This window comes from Rattus norvegicus, chromosome 14, assembly GCF_021556685.1.
Source record: "Rattus norvegicus strain SHRSP/BbbUtx chromosome 14, alternate assembly SHRSP_T2T, whole genome shotgun sequence".
Lineage (NCBI taxonomy): Eukaryota > Metazoa > Chordata > Mammalia > Rodentia > Muridae > Rattus > Rattus norvegicus.
Genome location: NC_141547.1, coordinates 42824531 through 42843947, shown reverse-complemented (window position 1 = coordinate 42843947; position 19417 = coordinate 42824531). Strand labels below are relative to the sequence as shown.

Below are 19417 nucleotides of genomic sequence, written 5' to 3'. Positions count from 1 at the left end.
ACAAGCACCTTTACCTGCTAAACCATCCTGTCTGCCCTGGAAAAACAAACAAACAAACAAAAAAACCCCAAACAAACAAACAAACAAAAAAACCACTGTATCTACGCTCACTGTTTTGTGTGACTTTGTTACCCCCTGGCTGTCCAGAGCTGCAGTTTCTGCTGCTGCTTTGCTGCTTAGCATCACAGAAGGGATTCTCACACTCACCACCACTCCAAGTTCAACATTCCCAGTAAAATGTCTTCTGAATGCTTGCTTTTATATCTTCTTAAACACTGGATATTAAGCTCTTATAAGTTGGGCACTATTCAAATTCTGATCAAATGTACCAAGGTCAGAGGATGGGAGGGAGACCAAGGGCACAGGGCCAGTCTTAATGTGGAATTCTGGATTGGATCCTAGGACAGAAAAAGTACATTAGGAGAGAAGGTGGTTAAGCATGGGTAAAGTGTAGTTGTTTTGCCAGATATGAAATTTCTCCCTCAAGTTCATGTGCTGAAGATGGGGTCACCAGCTGTGGCACTATTTTGGGAAGGGTGTTTTGGAACAGGGGTGGGGTAGGGTGGAAGTGAGGTGAGGAGTGGGAGGAGAGGAGGGATGGGTGATGAGATTGAGATGTAAAGTGAATTAATAAATTAATGAAAAAAACTTTTGAAGGTAGGCCTAGTTGGAGCAAGTAGCCACCTGAGACATGACCTTGACATTTCCCCTCCCGGACCTCTCTCTGTGTCTCTTCTCAACTTCTTGGCTGCCATGAGGTACATAGTCTCTTCCCCACACCCCCAACGTCCTGATGTCTTTACCTCAGGTGCCAAGTGAAGGATCTGTGTACCTTGAAACTTGTGAAAGAAGGCTAGAGAGATGGCTCAGCAGTTAAGAGCACTGGCTGCTCATCCAAAGGACCTGGGTTCAATTCCCGCACCAAAATGGCAGCTTACAACTTGTGTAACTCTAGTCCCATGAGATCTGATACCCTCTTCTGGGGTACAGGCAAAACACCCATACACATAAGATAAATAATTAAAAAAGAAGAAGAAACTGAAAGAAATCATAAGACAAGAAAACCTTCAGTTCTTTAAACAGTTTCAGGCTTCTGTTACAGTGCCGAGAGACACAGAGCCATAGTCTCTATACTGTTAACAAGCTGGTTCTGAAGACTGGTTATTCGAGTTAAAACTATGTAAAGCTGAGTGGGTGGGAGAAGAGTGTATTCAAACTCTGACTTTTTTCTAAGTTTTCTATGTGAAATTATCTCAAAATAAAAAGTGAAGGTTGTGGATGAGGTTCAGGCTCAGTTTGTAGAGTGCTTATATAGGATGCACAAAACCTTGGGTTTTGGATGGGCAGTGGTGGTACACGACTTTAATCCTGGCACTTGATCCTGGGAGGCAGAGGCAAACTAGTTCCTGGCCAGCCTGGTCTACAGAGCAAGTTCCAGGGCAGCCAAGCTACACAGAAAAATCCTGTCTAGAAAAACAAACAAACAAAAAACCCCAACCAAACAAAAAAGAAGTCTTATTGAGCGATACAGGTGGTTAAGATCAATGAAAAGTTCCCATCAGACAAATTGTCAGGGAGGATGGGTTGAGAGGCTGACTTGTGAGGCTTGCCCTAGTTTCTTCTGTTCTTTGGTCAAGAATAAAGGCCATGACTTGTTTTATGTAGAACTAACTGCTAATGACTAAGCCTTTCCCAATTAGGAGCCACGAGGAAAAAAAAAAAAACCATGTATTTTTAATTCCCTCTCATTGGATCGAACTGTAGGAAAATAATGGCTGTGGAAAAACTTTGTTGGCGTGTTTCTTTTTCCACCCCTTGGCTAGTCTGAAGACAGGAGATTATGAGAAGCAGCGTAGGGATAACGGCTGTGCTTAGAAAATGGGAAAACCCCAGCTAATAAAAACTTGCTACAAGACTGAATCTTGTAGGGGTGTAGAAACTTGGATCAACCCATCAGGGCTCAGATGCCAAACATGAACTTCTCTGACTCAATAATATAGAAGAAAAAAATCAGTTAAAAAATTTGTTGCAAGGGGTTGGGGATTTAGCTCAGTGGTAGAGCGCTTGCCTAGGAAGCGCAAGGCCCTGGGTTTGGTCCCCAGCTCCGAAAAAAAGAACAAAAAAAAAAAATTTGTTGCATGAATCCATATGTTTTTCTGATATTGTCTCATAGAATGACTTGTAAACTAGACTGTTGATTTGTTATAAGAATATAAAGCAGATTGCTTATTTTACTACCTACTGGAGACACTCTTTTTTTTTTTTTTCCTTTTCTTTTTTTCGGGGCTGGGCACCGAACCCAGGACCTTGGACTTCCTAGGCAAGCGCTCTACCACTGAGCCAAATCTCCAACCCCGAGACACTCTTGTCTTGTAGGGAAATCTTCAAGGAAGGCTTAGTCATAGACTATGGTCTGGTTAGCGGGAAGCTGGAGCAGGATAGCAAGACTAGGTCGAGCAAATTATGAATACTGAGCACAGTAATCTCAGCAATAAGGATAGAATTTCCAAGAAATGCTATTTCTTTTTTTCCTCTTTCTTTCTTTTTGAGACATACTCTCTCTTTTTTTTTTTTTTTCGGAGCTGAGGACTGTACCCAGGGCCTTGCGCTTGCTAGGCAAGCGCTCTACCACTGACCTAAATCCCCAACCCCTTGAGACATACTCTTTTTTTTTTTTTTAAAGATTTATTTATTCATTTATTATATATAAGTACACCGTAGCTGTCTTCAGATACACCAGAAGAGGGCATCGGATCTCATTACAGATGGTTGTGAGCCACCATGTGGTTGCTGGGAATTGAACTCAGGACCTCTGGAAGAGCAGTCAGTGCTCTTAACCGCTGAGCCATCTCTCCAGCCCGAGATATACTCTTATAGCTTGCTGGTCTCAAATTTGATGTGTAGGCTAGCCCTGAACTTTTGATCCTCCTGCCTCTGCCTCTCAAGCACCAGGATTACACATGCTGAGCTGATTCGTTTCTGTTGATACTATCTCTCCTGGGGGTTGAGCTGAAGTGGTGTACATTTTCTTTTTTCTACCTCTTCAGAGATTCCTGTTAAAGGGAAAGAGAAAGAGAAAGAGGCTTAGCAAACCGACCAGATCTGGAAGAGCATCTTATTTCTCCAGTCAGACATTTCCTCCAGGGTCCAGGCCAACTTCTCCATCACCCAAAGAGATCTTCGTATTTAGAGTTTATGGTATTTTCAGGAATCCATAATTTTTATATTTCCTTTAAAATCAAAAGGAAAAAAAAGTTGTGCTTGCACAACCCTGTAATCCTAGGATTTGGAAGTCTGAGACAAGAGGTTTGCTGAGAATCCCAGGCCATCCCAGATTGCACATTGAGTATCTTCTGGCCAGGACTAGACAGCAAAACCTTGTCTTGAGAAGACAAAAAGCAAAAAATGAATAGGCTGGGGGAAGTGGCTCAGCGGTTAGGAACACCTGTTGCTCTTGCAGGAGACCTTGGTTCACCTACCAACATCTACCGGGTGGCTCACTACCACCTGCATGTAACTCCAGTTCCAGGGAATTCGGTACCCTTTTCTGACATCCCAAGGTAGCATGTGATGCACATACATATATATGCAGACCACACTCATACAGATAAAACAAGTTGCCAAGGATCAGGCTTGATTTGGAGAGGGGTTCTGAGGAAGGAATGTTTGAGGGTAGCAAAACAAACCACTCAAAAGTCAAATCTTGGATTACAAGCTGACAGAAGATGTTCTGCCCGAGACAACTTTCTCTTGCTGTTTTAAAATCTCTCAGAATAGCTCATTTATTCCAGATCAAAAGCCCAGTCTTTTATTTAGATATCAATTGAGTTATTACCCCAGGTTCCCCTTTGCTAATCCCGTGAATCAGCATACCTTGGCACTGGCCGCTTGATTCTTAGAGACAGCAAGCACATTTTTCTTTTAAACATTGCAAAAGAATTTAGATATCTGTTGCCTGCCTTTGTTAAGCACAGACAATAAGCTAGCTGGGTGGGACCCTGCCCTGGGACCACTATTCCCTCTTCCTCCTCTTTATCTCTTTCCTTAGTAGCTTTCTGACAAGCTGGAGTCTTAGTGCAGCTGCCTCTGTTCTTTTAGGTCTGTGAAGCTCTTTATACAATTCATATTGCATCCTTATATTTTATGTAGTTGGGAAATTATATTCTTTTGAACTCATGTTTTCAGAATTCTTTTTTACAGCCTTAAGGGCTGTCCTCAAGGTCTCAACATTCACCATTTTGCTGAGACATAGACATATCCTTGCCTCCCTGACTTATGCTGTCTCTGATTATCATGGAGTCATTGACCTTGGCAGAGAGAACATTTGTTGGAGGAACTTGAAAAATATGCACACTTTACAAACAAGTCTTATACCCACAGCAACCATCAACATGCTGCTGGCTCTGTTCCAGGGGTGGGAACCATGTCTTGCCATCCCTTACATGGCCAAGCCAGACTCAGCAGTAAAAATTAAAAGCCATAGGGTTGGGGATTTAGCTCAGTGGTAGAGTGCTTGCCTAGGAAGCGCAAGGCCCTGGGTTCGGTCCCCATCTCTGAAAAAAAAGAACCAAAAAAAAAAAAAAATTAAAAGCCATGTATAGTGGCACATGCCTTAATCTCAGGACTCAGGAGGCAGGTGGATCTCAGTGAGTTCAAGGCCACTCTGTTTTACATAGAGACAGTCAGAGCTATGAGAGAGATCCTGTCTATAAATACATACTTTATATACATACATACATACATACATACACATGTAGAAACAAAGTAAGAGCTGAAGAGGTAGAATGCTTCCCTAGTATGCATGAAACCCTGGCTTCCATGCTTAGGGCATAAGACAGGCTTGATAGTGCATACTCCAACCCAGAATTTGGGATGTGGGGATTGGAAGATCAAAAACACAAGGATAGTCTCAGTTAAAAAGAGTTGGTAGTGTAATGGTTTGGTGCGTAAAGGATGCTAAACAAACATCAGGACCTAAGCTGAATGCCTGGAATCTACACGGTGGAAGAGGGCTGACAGCTCTGTGAATGCAAACACTCACCATGCCACACACGTATCCACACAGCCATCTCACACTCATCATACATATCACATACAGTCATTGCACACAAATACATGCACCCAATAAATCTTTAAAAAGTGAATATATTCTTAAAGCTTTATTTTAGTTATTGAATATATCTGTGCTCTATTTGGATGTATGCCTGCATGACAGAAACAGGGCACCAGATTTTATGATAGATGTTTGTGAGCTCCATGTGGTTGCTGGGAATTGAACTCAGGACCTTTGGAAGAGCAGCTGGTGCTCTTCAATGCTGAGCCATCTCCCCAGGTCTAAACTGTAAATCTTAATTCAAAAATTTAAATTGGGAGGAAGCAGCAGACTTCAGTGAGCCTAAGGGAAAGTGTTGCTGCCCTGTGGTACCTGCCAGTTTTCCTCAAATTTGGAGGCTGAGAGTGGCTGCAAGGTTGAGGTCAGCCATGGTTACATGGTGAGATCCTATCTTTTTTTTTTTTTTTTTTTCTTGTTTTCGGAGCTGGGGACTGAACCCAGGACCTTGCGCTTGCTAGGCAAGCACTCTACCACTGAGCCAAATCCCCAACCCCATGAGATCCTATCTTAACCACTTCACTTCTCACAGTGGGTTTTTTTTGTAAACACATTAATTTAAGAAAACAAATATGTGCTGCTTTTTTTTTTTTTTTTTTTTTTTGCCTGCAGAGGTCAGAAGGGATGTCAGGTTCTATGGAATTGGAGATCCCCAGTCCTGTGGAAAAACAGTAGGTACTCTTACCCACTGAGCCATCTCTCCAGCCCCACCTGCCCAAATTAACACATAATTCAATGTATTTCCTTAGTATCAGGAGAGCTTTGCATTTTTTATTACATTTATTTGTATGTGGATACATGTGGGTGTATGCATGCCACATGTATGTAGTGGTCAGGGAACTTGTGGAAATAGATTCTTTCCTCCCACTGCATGAGTCTTGGGTTTACACTCAGGTCATTAGGCTTGGCTTCACTGAATTCTGTCCCCAAATTCAAGTGGCAGAAACCCAGGGCTGGAAGCTTCGTGGTAGAGCACTTTCCTGGGATGTGGAAGATCATGGAGCCCATGTCCACAACTACACACTTCAGTGATGAGTACCCAATTAGAGGTTTCCAACTTTCCTGACGCTGCAGCTCCTCATTCTGTGGTGATCTCTGTGATGGCCACTCCTGGCTAATAAGCTGACTACATCTGAATGAACTACAACCCAGAAATTGGAGCACACACTTGTGATGGTGATTTTGAGGCTGGAAGACAATAGGCTTTTGATCTGGATCTTGAAGCACAGTGGCCATGAAAAGCTTAGGCCCAGGCAAGGTAGTGCAGACCTTTAATCCCAGGAGATAGAGACAAGCAGATCTCTGAGTTCAAGGCCAGCCTGAGACAGAGGAAGCTCCAAGTCCAGGAAAGGAGGTGGCCATTATCTTCTGCTGGAGGCCTTCAAAAGGACAATAGAAGAAGAAAGGCTTTTTCGCCTGCACATCTGTTGGAACCTACTTCTTCAGGATCCCGGCTTCTTACAGAAGACCAGCTCAAACACCTAGCCTCATGGAACTGAGCAACTACTACTCTTGAACTTCTCATTCATAGTTGGTCCATTGTTGGGTGCATTGGACTGCAGACACACACCTCTTGGGGATCTGAAATCTGGCCCTCTCATGGCAAACACTTTACCTGATGAATCGTATGTATCTGCGACCTTGAAAATGTTGTGTTAATACTTGCTTTTTACAGATGAGTAATTGTAGGAAATTACATTTTCTTCATGACTAAACCCACTCATATGTATAATTTATTAAGCTTCTAATAATTTCTAACACGTGTTCATAATTTATCACAGAGTAGATACTCTGAGTGTCACCTGAAACATGCAACTGAGTTTGGAGTACTGAAGCAATTCTGAGGGCACAGAGCACTGTGTCTGTGTGGTAAGGACACCTGACAGACACAAGCCACTGAAACTTGTTTACTTTAGATGACAGCAGTAGCAACTACTACCCGATCTCCACGGGACTCGATTACTTGTTAGAGTCCAAGGCTCCATACACTAGGCCAGAACAGTGCAGTGTTACATTCCCAGACCTTACGAGGGGAATCGGAAGACACACAACTAAAACGAGTGATGTACTATTATGTAACTGGGGAGAGAAGCAGACACTTTCTCTTGGTTTGGTGTCCCTGTCAGAGAGCTTGCTTATTGCACCTTTAACATAGCACACTGCCCATTTTGTACAAGTTTCTGGCTTTGGCAGTGGGAAACACAAGGCTGAGCAGGAAACAATCTATCTTGCAGGAATTGGGAATCCAGTAAGAAAGATCATAACCTGTGTAGAAACTAGAATTAGGCAGAATAAGGCAGAGGAATCTAAACGTACTACAGATTACTTTCTGTTGCAGTGAAATTGTACTTTGGCTCCAAAAGCAAATATAAGCAAGCAGGTTTAGAACCTATACATTAAATATGTTCCAGACATTCCAAACACGTTTCCTTAAGGGCCAGTTTCTGAAATAAAATTTGAGTAGTTGTTATTAGAGGTATTAGCTGGTAGCATCTCGTCATGCTTCACATTCATCCGGTATTTTGGAGAAATGTTACTTTCACATAGTTAATTATAACCCATTATACTACAGTCGACTCCAAGGCTGCAGAGGCGGATCTGCACCCACCCACGATAAGTAGCACCCATGTCCGGATATTCAGAAACTCAAAGATTCCTACATGTCTTCTTTGAAATTACAGGACCTGTGAGCTCCAAAGAGAATGAATGTGGTAAACAATCCATTTATTCCAATGCTGTCTCCTTTGAAAGATGTGTTGTACTTTTCCTATTGGCTTAGAATGTGAGCCAATAAGGGAAGAGGAGCCCTTGTAACTATTCATAAACCAGGCCTGGCACTGTGAACGCTGGGAAAGATGGCTTTGTTCTTTACATCTGGCTATGAACATTTTGTGGGGTGGATACTTTTCTTTTGATATAGTAAGCAAAACTAATTCAGATTGGGCAGTATTGTGCCTTGAGATATATTCTCTAATGTTAAGAATCCCTCTTTTATTATTCGGATTTAAGATGTGATAAATCCTTAGATGTTCAAAAGAAATTTAAGAACTTAAATATGAGTTCTTATTATCATGCTGAATATATTTCAGGTGAACAAAATTAACATAAGTTTGCTAGGTTTGTTTGAAGTTATAATTACTAAGTTTCTTTCATTTCGAAAGTGGCATATATTACAGTTATTAGTCTCCTAATAGCTGCTCAGAAGCAGATTAATGTCAGGTTCTCAGCAGTAGCTGCTTACACTTGGGATTCTGGGTTATTACATTTCTTTTGTTTACAATATTTAGAATAAGCCTTCATAAAGTTTGTATAGTATTTTTTTTTTTTTTAAAACAAGGGAACTCAAGAGATCTCTAAAAGACAAAGAAAATGAAAAAAAAAAAAAAAAAACCAAAAAACCCAAATCCGTTTGTATTCTTTTCTGTGTGGGACATTTCATCAAAAAATTTATCATCCTAAGATCTTTGCTTAAATATACTAATTTCTAGAAAAAGCCCACTAGACCATTTTCTCACTGAGTGTGAGAGTGTTCAAACCAGATCTAAAGGGAATGTTTTTTCACTTGTATTCTTTCCAAATCTACATTCAATTTAAGAAATTGCCATTGCAATTGAAAGATAATCTGTCTCTGATGTAGAGGGATACGTTATCAAGAGGTTATTTTACTATGGCAAGGGTGTGTGTGTGTGGGGGGGGGTTTAGTAAAAAACGCAGGGAGGAAACTCCGGGAGAAAACACACAAAAACAAAAAACAAACAAAAAACCCCACACAAGACTAAAAACCTGAAACGACCAGTAGCATCATTAATTAGAAGGCTAGAGTGAGACACTTTTGTACTCTGCTCTTTTCATGTCAGGACAGAACAAATTAAACAGGAAAGTCAGAGTCCAGCCGGAAAAACATGGAGCGGGCTTAGGGGACGGGCTAATAATCCAGGATCGTTAACAGGGAAGGGAACACTGTTGCTTTTTCTTGGCACCTGAAACTCCAGCTCCACACTGGCAAAGGCCGCAGCTCTTTTGGGCTCAGGCCAGCGGGTTCCGACCGCACGTTGGCGGCGCGGGCTGGGTCCCGGCAGCCTCCGTCCGGGTTGCTGGGGCCGCGGGGCCCTTTGTTCCCGCGGGGCGCCGCCGCCCGTCCGCCCCGAGTGAGCGGCCCCCGTGGGGGACAGCGCGGGGCCCATCGCCTCGCCCCTCGGACCTCGCAGCTGCAGACCCGCCCGCCCCAGCTCCTAGTTCCTCCCTCGCTGCCCCGGGCCAGAACGACCTTGTTTTGCTTTTCGGGCTCGGGAGAGAGGTGAGGGCTTGACCCGGCCGCGGCTCACCGGGTCGCTTACACGGGGAGCAGTAGCGGGCCCCGCCGTCACCGAGAAAGGACCCGCGCCTGCCTTTCCCCGAGACCCTCGGGGGCGAGCGACGGGCCGCAAGCTTCCGGGAGAGCCTCGGGGGCCGCGGGTCCCAGGCTGCGCCTCCCGCCAGGCCCGGGACTCACTTCTCTTAACGGAGCCGGCGAGACGCCAGCACCGGTGGGCTCGGGTCTCCGGGCTGGCGCCGTGGCGCGGGCCGACGCATCCTGGAGGGCCCGGGGTGGGGGTGCGGAGCGGCAGAGGTCGCGGCCCCGGGGCGGGGGCGGAGATCCACCTGGCTACGTGGCAGCCATTGCGGCGGCCGCGAGACCCCTCCCCACGCGGCCGCCCACCCGCCCTCTCGCGGCGGGCTCCTGCGCGGCTGCTCTTCCCCGGTCGGACGGAGAGCGGCAGTGTGTCCTCGCTCCGCACGCTCGCTGCGTCTCTCCCCGCGGACACAGCTGCTTGCCAGCCCCGCGCCGTGCCGCGCCAGAGAGCGTAGTGGCGGCGGCGGGAAAGGGTTGCGGACCCGCGGCGCTCACTCGACGACACGGCCCGGGCCTCGACGCCCCGGTCCCGCAGCAGGTAAAGGCGGAGGGAGGAGAGGCAGGCGACGGGACCCGGGGAGAAGGGGGCCGGCGAGGAAAAGAGCGGGGGCGGGGGGATCCTGGGAGCGCAGAGTCCCAGAGGAGGAGGGCCCGAGGCGGGCGGCGAGAGACGCGGCAACCCGGGCAGGCGCGGGCCGGGCGCTGGGCGGAAGGGGAGTGAGGCGTCGCGGGAGGCGGGCCCTGGCGCGGGGCCCGAGGCCGAGCGAAGGCGGGCGCCGCGGCAGCTTCCCCGGCCTTCAGCGCCTGGCGGGCCTCCAGGCCCCGACACACCCCTCCCGCCCCCGGACTCTCCGGGTGCCTTCCCGCCCCGACATGACCTCGCGCCCCTGTGAGTGCCCCGCCGTTTCCCAGGCCGAGCCTTGTGGGAACTTGGGCCGCCTGCCCGGGCTCGTAGTGCTAGTAGAGCTGTTTATTTACTCACTTCCAAACCATACGCACGTTCGCACGCTCACTCGGCCCGGCCAGGCTTGCTTCCCTCCGGGGGTGTGCGCCTGCGACCCTCGCCCTTTCCGATCCGTAACTTTCCCTCTCGCTCTCCGAAAACCGGGCTTCGAGAGAGTGAGTCAGACCGAGGGCAGAGTTTACCCCTCTTGCGCTTTTGGTTACAACACTTTCTTTATTCCCACCAAAAGAGAGCGGGAAGACTTTTTTTTTTTAAGTCGATGCCAGGTTGGAGGCAGGTCCCGCTGGCTTTAAAGTGAATTTACTACTCCGGCAAGTGAATTTAGGAGTAGGAGGGGATATTGCTGCACGGACAGGTTTGTACACAATCTGGCCATGCAGTGGTTGTAATGTCTCCATAGCACAGCACAGGTCTGACTTGAGAAGGATTGGCTGTTTTTTCTACTCGGTATCTCCGAGCCAATCAGGAAGCGCGGCTTGCCTGGAGACTGGTTAACTCAGAAAAGGTGGGGATTGGTTGAGCCCGGAGGGGGGGAAAAATCCTGGAAATAACCTGGTCTTTTAGAAAACAATGACTGATTTGCAGCTGCCTCTGAGCTCCCAGTTTATTTCTTTTAATACATTACCCATTGATAGCAAGATTCTCCTTTTCATTCCTTAAAAAAAAGAATCACTTCCACTGTTGACTTTCAAATTAGCTCTCAGATGCAACTCATTTGAACTCCTATGGTTCAGTTTTTCACAAATAATTTTTACGTTTTTTTTTTTTAAAAAGAAGCATTAACATGCGTATTTGTGTGTGTTAAATGTGTTTCAGTTTTCTTTCAGCCGATTTTTTTTTTTTTGTTAAAGGTCAGTCAATTTTTCAGTTACTATGCCAACGTATGATTTAAATGTTCTGCGGAGATGGGAGGGGGTACAGTGGTGGAGAGAGATGTTGGGGAAGAATTAGAAAGAAATGGCTGCTGCTCTTCTGCAGAGAGACAATATAGTTAACGAGGAAAAAACAAACAACAGCAACAGCAGCAGCAGCAACAAAAAGCTCAACCTGGAAAGCAGTAACAAACCTCCCTCCCCTGCAGATCATTGTACTGTACTCAGAGCTTCCTGTTCACCTGTTGGCTTTAGTCTCTGTGAAGGGGACACAGTGACAATATTGAACTTAATAGGAAAACTGTCTTAAGTCATGGTAAAGGCATTTATCTTATATGCTAACTCCTTTCAACATAGGTGTGTTTAAAATTTTTTTCTTTTAAGACTTAATGATTTAATACAGTTTACCCGTGCCTTTTGATATACAAAGGAAACTTTATTTTATTTTGAGTTATGATCTTCTTGGTTGATCTCAATTCAAACATCCACCTGCCTCTGCTTCTCAAGTGCTTTAAAGGTTTGGTCACTATACCCAACAGAACAATGTATTAATCAGCTTGAATTTTAGAAACTAAGTGCCGGCCTTCCCTTCAGCTTTTCATACACAGAATCGTGTAAATGTGAGGCAGAGCCAACTGTTAGGCTGCGTGATGAGTCCAACACATAGCTGCTCCCTTTGGGGTAGTTTTTGTAGGTGTTGAGATTGAAGTTCTTTTGATACACCCTATGCAGATTAATACATTATTTTTATTGTCTTCATTTCATGGTAATAAAATCTTACACTTACTGATGTCTAAGGACTTTAGTATTCCTTGTGTTTAATTTGTCTCACTCTGAAATTCGAACTCACTGTTTTCAGCCTTGTTTTACAGATAAGAAGAGACTGAGGAATATTCAAATTGCTAGAAAAGTCACTCAATCGAGGTATACATGAGGGTTCAGGGAACCCTTTCTCTTTTTTAAAAGATTTATTTATTTATTTATTTATTTATTTATTTATTTATTATATGTATGTGAGTACACCATCAGACACACCAGAAGAGGGCATCAGATTTCATTATAGATGGTTATGAGCCACCATGTGGTTGCTGGGAATTGAACTCAGGACCTCTGGAAGACCAGTCAGTGCTCTTAACCACTGAGCCATCTCTCCAGCCCCAAACCTCTCTTAATACATTTCCATAGCCCTTTGAAACTAGAACTGCTTTTTTTGGTTTTGTTTTTGAGATAGGATCTCATTATGTGCTTCCCTGAACTCTATGTAGACCATGCTGGTCTCAAACTCATATAGAAGTCCACCTGCTTGTACCTCCCAAACTGGCCTAAATTTTTTGATACTGAGAGAATGACTACATTTTCAAAAACTTGTTCCTCCCATCATTTATAAGATATTCTCCTTATTTTATGTGCCTGTATAAAAAATTACTCTAAGTAAACTGCCTTGTCACTGATTGCAGGGTCAAGCACCAGCATGTACACATGGGTGGAATGAGACCGCTGGATCCTCACCTGGACAGTTTTCCTAGCAGTTCGGTTTCCTTATATATAAGGATAGATAACTTTTAAAATGGTGAAGGGTTTTGGTTATTAGATTTGCTTGTGTCTTCCTGCCTGTCCTCAATGAGGTCTCCAGCCTATCGTAGGTTTTGAGACTTGAGAAGGAAGGCCTCACAAGTGCTGGGAGTGCTTTAACTTTGTATCCCACAGTTCAGAGCTCATTGCCTTCCAGTGGCTGTTGGTGCTTCCTACACAGCAGTTAATCGGCTCTTGGAACACACATAACTTAACATCATAAAAGAGTGCTTCATTGATTCCTATGGGTTATTACACTGATAAGTCAGTCAGTGGGATTCTTATGATTACTGATCACTGGAATTGCCAGTCAGAAGTCCCACATTGTTCTGATTCCTGTGTTCACTAAGAAGCCAGGTTCATTAAAAATCCCTAGACTGTCGACCATCAGTTTTTGTTCTAAGTAGGGATTGTCAGCTCCTAGTCTATTTGGGCTTTTTTGGACATGGTATCAAGGGCCACATTGACCTTGAGTTCATGATGTGGCAGAGCACGGTTCTGGACTTTGCTCCTGATAAGGACGACAGAGTATTATGTGTACCTGCCAAAGTCCAGTGGACGATGGACTACAATGAGAAGTCTGAAGCCCAGAAATTCTGGTTCGGAACCTAAATGGTGGCAGCTCCTGCTTGTGATCTCAGGACGTGGGAAGCTGAGGCAGGAGGACTGTTACAAATAAGGTCAGGGTAGATCTGGGCTGTGAACTCCATAATGACTTCCAGCCAATCAGCGCTAGAAATCCTACCTCAGAAAGTCAGAAAAGAAGGCTGGAGAGCTACCTCAGCAGTTAGGAGCACTGACTCTTTCCAGAGGACCTGGATTCGTTTTCCGACACCCACATGGTTACTAACAGCTGTCTGTGACTCTGGTCTCAGGCTCTCCAACATCCTCTTCTCATCTCCATAGGTACCAAGTGTACATGTGGTACATACACTAGGTGCAGGAAAAGCATCCATACACAGTTTTTAAAAAGTGGGTAGAAGAATGGGTGGAGGGAGAAAGGCAATAAACAGATTATCAAAAAATTAATATAGTTGCCCTCTACAGTGCCCTGGCTGCCCAGCTGGACCCAAGCTCACAAATAACCCCCTGCCGCTGCCTCTTGGGTGCTGGCATTAAAGGCGTGTACCACCATCCTTAATCCATACATTTTAAGAAGGATATTTAGTGTTTCTGTTATTAAATTTAAGAATTAATTTGGGGGACTAGAAAGATGGCTCAGTGGTTAAGAGCATTGAGTGCTCTTCCAGAGGTCTTGAGTTCAATTCCTAGCACCCACATGATGGCTCACAACCATCTGTAATGAGATCTGATGCCCTTTTCTGGTGTGTCTGAAGACAGTGACACTGTACTCATATATAAAATAGATAAGCCTTAAAAAATTGTTTTAAAAAAGAATTAGTTTGGGAGATTGATGTGAATAGAACTTTTTTGTTTCAAAGTGGGCACTATTCCTCTGTTCTAGGTGGGCTTGGTATCTCTTTCCTGTAATCCTAGTACTGGGGAGGCAGAGGGGGGCGATGTTACTGCACACTCAAGGCCAGTCTAGTCTGTAGTGATTTCCAGGCTAGCTAGGGTTCTATAGTGAGATCCTGTCTTAAAAACAAATCAACCCCCCACCACCAAAAAACAAAAAACAAAAAAGCCCAAACCCAAAAAACAACAAAAACCCCACCAAGAATCCTTTCTGTCTTGAATTTCTGAGTCGGTCTGGAATCCCTTCACTTGGCCCTCTTTCCCCTGGACTTTGGAATGTAGGTGGTACTTGCTGTTGGTCTTCCTTCTTTCCTGTGCACTTACTACTTACCGAGTAACAGTGTCTCCGAGACTGGGAATCTCTGCAAGGCCAGCATTGAGTCTTAGCATTTTGGCTTAATATCATTTCCAACACTCTAGAACAGTGGTTTTCAACCTTCCTAAGACTGTGACCCTTTAATACAGTTCCTCACGTTGTGGCGACACCAACCATAGATGATGTTTGTTGCTACTTCATAACTGTAATTTTGTTATTGTTATGAATCACAATGTAAATATCTGATTTATGCAGCATGTCTGATATGTGGCTTCTATGAAAGGTCATTCAACTCCAGAGGGGTTACCACCCACAGGTTGAGAAGGACTGTCCTAGAAGAATGGGGATATTAAATATCTTTTGGTGTGAATGACAGATACTTGATTTAAAAAGTATTTTCTGCTGTCATCATGTATGTGCTGATAATTCTGTAAAATTGTTAACCCAAAGATCTTTTCTGGTAACTGGTTATCTGTCTTAATGACATGCCCATTTGGATATTCTTTCTGGTAATTCAGACGACATATTCCAAAACTAGTCATCATCAACTGCAATCTCCACCCAAAAAGTGGCATCTCTTTCTCTCTGGAAAGATTAAACTGGGTATGCAGTGCGTATACATAAGCCATCCCTTGTGTTCCTTTCCCTTGTAGTGGATCGCTGAGCCTCGTTGGGTTACTTCTAGAACAGTGTCTTGGATGTCTTTGTTGTCCTTGATCCTGTCACTGTACTCCATGCCAGTGTCATCTCCGCGCCTGCTGTCACAGCTTCCTCACTGCTCACCCAGTGCGTTTGCCTTTCTAACAGAATCGAGCAAGTTTCTTGCTTGTGGAGTTCCCCCCCTTTTCATTGCTTTCATGTGCTAGATTTGGCTTTCGGGATCAGATTTACTTCATCCTCCCTTGCCTTTCCCCTTCTGCTCAGTGAGCTAGTCTTAGTTATTTGCATCTTTTTCTTTCACACACCAACTTCTTTAAATCTAGGCAGTCTTACAGAAACCTTTGTCTGTCCTGAATGCCTCTTTACTTCCATGGTTACCTGCACTTTTGTTTGCTAAGTCATACTTGTTTGCCGTGTCTCAAGTGTGGGTGGCGCTCTACTAAAAATCTCTGACATAAAACTTGATTGCAGAAGCCGTGTGTTTCCTTAGTACTCTGTGTTCTCATAATCACACTAATTGCTTGCTTATTTGTCATTTTACCATGTACTGTTTAAGGTATAACAAAGTGGCTGAAAAATATGGTCTGATTTGCATTGAAGCATAATAAAAAAGCAATTAAATAGTGATTTGGGAGTTTACTTAGAGAAAGAACAGAGATATTGGATCTGATAGATGAAAATTTTCTAAGGCTGAGTGAGAAATACTCTGACATCTAATTTCCATCTTTTCGGTTTTCTTGTTATTGGGGCATTTTGGTGTTGAAGTGTTGGAAGCAGCCTGCGGGGGTGGGTGGGGTATTGGTGGGTGGGGTATTGGTGGCTCAGACGACAATGTAATAGAAATTGTGTGCTGGAGGTGGTCTTGAGGGTGGAATTTGACCATAGCAAGCTGGGCCTTTCCTGTACATGACGCTTCTGGGCCTCATTCCTCTCCGCTAAGGGTGGGCCTGGCTCCTGTCAGCACAGGCTGGTCTATCCAAGTTTCCCGTTAGTGCCTCTGTTATTTCATGACCCCTGATGGAGAAGGGATGGGGAAGGAGACCTGGGCAGAGGTAAAGTATGGGCATTGCTCTTCCTCACCCCTTGTCTGACTATGTACTGGTTTTGTAGGTACTTCATCTGTGGGAAGACATTACAGGCCTCAGTATGGTGGGTGCTGAGATGGTAAGTTGACTGTTTAAAAACCAGCACTAGCATAGGATAGTCATTGAGTTTTTGTTTGCTAAATAACATACATACCAGCTTTCTTTTTTCTTTTCTTTTTTTTAAAAAGATTTATTTATTTATCTCATGTATGTGGGTACACTGTCTCTGTCTTCAGACACACCAGAAGAGGGCATCGGATCCCATTACAGATGGCTGTGAGCCACCATGTGGTTGCTGGGAATTGAACTCAGGACCTCTGGAAGAGCAGTCAGTGCTCTTAACCACTGAGCCATCTCTCCAGCCCACATACCAGCTTTCACAATAATAGTCTAAAGTGAACTCAAAGATGCTAAGATAAAGCTATGCCTGGGATGCAGTGGGAGTTGAGTTGAGATCAGACTTGAGGGGAGTGGGTGACATTTCTAAGAGTTACTGGAGCTAGGCAGCCTTGGTGTGATGTAGAGCACGTGGGCTGAGTGTGATACAGATACATTAGACTGACTTACCTGCTGACAGAAGACCCTGAGAGATCAGCCGGAGCAGAGAGGGTGTGACGTATAGGAAGAAGAGTTGTGAAGCTGAGAGACCAGGTCATGAAAGACCTTGAATGCATTACCAAGGAAGTGGACCATGATTCTGAAAGCCATAGAGTCAGGAAAGATTTGTTTTTAAGGTGCTGGACTAGCCATGTGGTGGCGTGTTGGGTAGTTAACTATTTATTTTGGAGAGAATTCCTTAATAGAATCAGTTATAGCTGTTGAAACCATGAGCTGGGATGAACCTAGAAGAAGGGTAGAACAAAGGCTGGTTGTGACAGAACCAGGAGGAACAATGACGTGAAGGCAGTGAGCAGAAGGCCATCTGTTAGTGCGCCTGAGTGTCGGCTGGGAAACTCAGTGGGAGTCCTCGGTGTCCACTGATGCATTCTGGGATCCTAACCGGAGGCTGGCCTGCATAGTAGAAACCTTACATGTGTTATGTTTATCTCTCTTCTCCACTCCATATTGATTAAAGTCTCCATGTACAGAGCACTCTACTGGTGCTTTCATGTGTATAAAATATGCTTTGCCTTCATGATCTCTAAGTCTAACTAAGAAATAACGGGTGAATAAGAGGAAAGGGGCGGTAAGATGGTTTACGGGATAAAGGCACTTTGTGCCAAAGCTGATGGCCTGAGTTTAGTACCAGATCTCATGTGATGGAAAGGAAGACTAGATTGCTGTAAGTTGTCTTCTGACCCCACACGTACAGCATAGCATGCACATGCTCACATACATGCATCACACATCACATGAAATAAATAAATAGAAAAATCTTAAGGAGGAGAAGAAAAGAAGTTGGAGATATGGTTTGAAGGTGATGGCAGAAGAAATAAGGATTCGATATGAGAGAAGACAAAGTTAAATGATGCCGTCAGAGAGGATCACAGTCAATGAAAGTAAGAATCAGGATTCTGTTTGCTAAATACATGGTTCAAGCCACTGTATTTATGGGGCGGAGGAACTTTCTGAGACTGAGAATACTGTTGAGTGCAGAGTTGTAAAGTATGCATTGTGAAACAGACGTTGAGATGGATTTCGATATGTAGCACGTCGGGAAGCTAACTGGAGGCGGGTGTGTGGCATGCAGGTAGAATCCTTTCTTGCACTTGGGCTGTGGGTGCAGAAAGATCATCTTTGCTACAAAGCAAGTTTTAGGCCAGCCTGAACTATGTAAAATGTTGTCGGGGAGAAGCGAGAGAATGAGGGTAGATATCTGACTGTAAATATGTTGAATAGTGCATAGAAAATTCTGGGTTCAGTCCTTAGTACCACTAAAAATAAAAACAAATAAAAACCCAAGTTGAAGTATAAATATAGATACCCAGGATGAAATACTGTTTAAGAAAAGAAGATTTGGATTGCGTCTAGCTCTAAGGTAGAGTGCTTCCTAGCATGTTCTCTCTGTCTGTATAATCCTGTGATAAAGTGTAACTCGGGAGCATAGTAGGTGATAAGCTACAGTAATGAATAGGAAAATAAGAAGTGGTGGACAGTTCCACAATACACTGTCACAAGAGTTAGATGAATGTGGTCTCTCAGATTGCACTGTTGGGGCTGGAGAGATGGCTCAATGGTTTTGCTCTTCTGGAGAACCTAGGTTCAATTCCCAGCACTCAAAGGGCAGGTCCCAACCATCTATAACTCCAGTCCCGGGAGATCCAGTGTCCTCTTTGGGCCTTTGTGGGCACCAGATGTGCATGTGCTACACAAACATACATGTAGGCAAGACATTCACATTTAGTAAAACTATTGAAGGATCATACTCATACTCATTTTGTGATATGAGGTCACATAGTCACAGGGCCTTATGTGATGAGATGAATTGAGGAAGTTGGAGCTCTTGATGAAGCAGCAGACTGCTTTGTTCACTGAATGTGGAAGAGTTGGTCGTATGCATATATGAGTACATATGTATATATATTTTGAGACAGAGTCTTGCTATGTAGCCCTGGCTTGTCTTGGATTCTGTTTCGAGCAGTTTGGCTTTAAACTCGCAGTAATCTGCTGAGTGCTGGGATTACAGATGTACAGAGTCATCCGTCTCTGGCTTCCTGAGGACTGTTCAGGGTAGGGAGTTTGACTCAGTTCTAAGGTTGGTCTGGCCCAGTTGCTGTGGGCCTATGGTGAAGCATGGCATCATTGCCTGGAGTGGGATAGAGCATGGTTGCTCATTTCATTTCAGTAGGAGGCAGAAAGAGAGAGGGGCTAGAGACACGGTACCCTTCATATGACATGCTTCCAGTGAATTGCTTTCTAAAGTGTCTATCTACCAAAGTAGCCCTAGCTGGGGACCAGACCTTCAACATATAAACCCTTGGCGTGGGGATGGGGTGGGTATTTTCTATTCAGAGTCCAACAGCACTCCT

The 19417-nt window shown here is 44.5% G+C and overlaps 1 protein-coding gene and 1 long non-coding RNA gene across 2 annotated transcripts in view; one reads left to right on the top strand and one right to left on the bottom strand.

Moving 5' to 3' along the window:
* Positions 1-2665: 2665 nt before the first annotated feature.
* LOC148001331 (uncharacterized) lies at positions 2666-9260 on the bottom strand. Its single transcript, XR_015637432.1, has 2 exons — positions 9091-9260; positions 2666-3053 (listed from the first exon to the last, which is right to left on the bottom strand). It is a non-coding gene; the product is annotated as an uncharacterized LOC148001331 (long non-coding RNA).
* A 608-nt stretch (positions 9261-9868) lies between these two features.
* N4bp2 (NEDD4 binding protein 2) overlaps positions 9869-19417 on the top strand; it is a 71709-nt gene continuing 62160 nt past the window's right edge. The window contains 2 exon segments of the mRNA NM_001446970.1: positions 9869-10041; positions 16474-16527. The gene's annotated coding sequence lies outside the window, so the exon portion shown is untranslated.